This window comes from Dendroctonus ponderosae, unplaced genomic scaffold (genome assembly GCF_020466585.1).
Source record: "Dendroctonus ponderosae isolate FM_Combo_2020 unplaced genomic scaffold, Dpon_F_20191213v2 Dpon_F_20191213_1, whole genome shotgun sequence".
NCBI lineage: Eukaryota > Metazoa > Arthropoda > Insecta > Coleoptera > Curculionidae > Dendroctonus > Dendroctonus ponderosae.
Window position 1 is genome coordinate 42,938,054 of NW_026017110.1, and position 343 is coordinate 42,938,396.

The window sequence follows — 343 nt, forward strand, 5'->3', positions numbered from 1 at the left end:
TACCAATTGCTGTCTTTGAATCAGCAGTGTTTCGCTCAAATTGCTAGTGTTAAAAAATTAAGTATAGGGAATATTTTTGTAACGGCGTGTGACAAGTCGCCTTGTCCATTAAAATATTTTTACATTTAATTTATCGAGCAGCCTCATGCGACGCTGCTATATTACTTTCCCAAACTTTTTGTCCCCCCCCCCAATATTTGATGACATTTCCGCATCTGACCAAACACTGACTAAAATATTTACATTCCAGCTAGGTAGGGAACATGCGATTGTTTCCAAAGTTTCTCCTATCGTTCAGCCTGTTAGCTTTGGTGTTTCTGCTTATTCACTATCTGACCAAAAG

General features: G+C 38.5%; 1 protein-coding gene across 1 annotated transcript in view; it reads left to right on the forward strand.

Annotated features, from left to right (window-relative positions):
- Positions 1-129, forward strand: part of LOC109544396 (PHD finger protein 21A-like) — a gene marked incomplete in the record, with an annotated part of 3,536 nt that extends 3,407 nt beyond the window's left edge. Inside the window, 1 exon segment of the mRNA XM_048670637.1 lies at positions 1-129.
- Between the last annotated feature and the right edge of the window lie 214 nt (positions 130-343).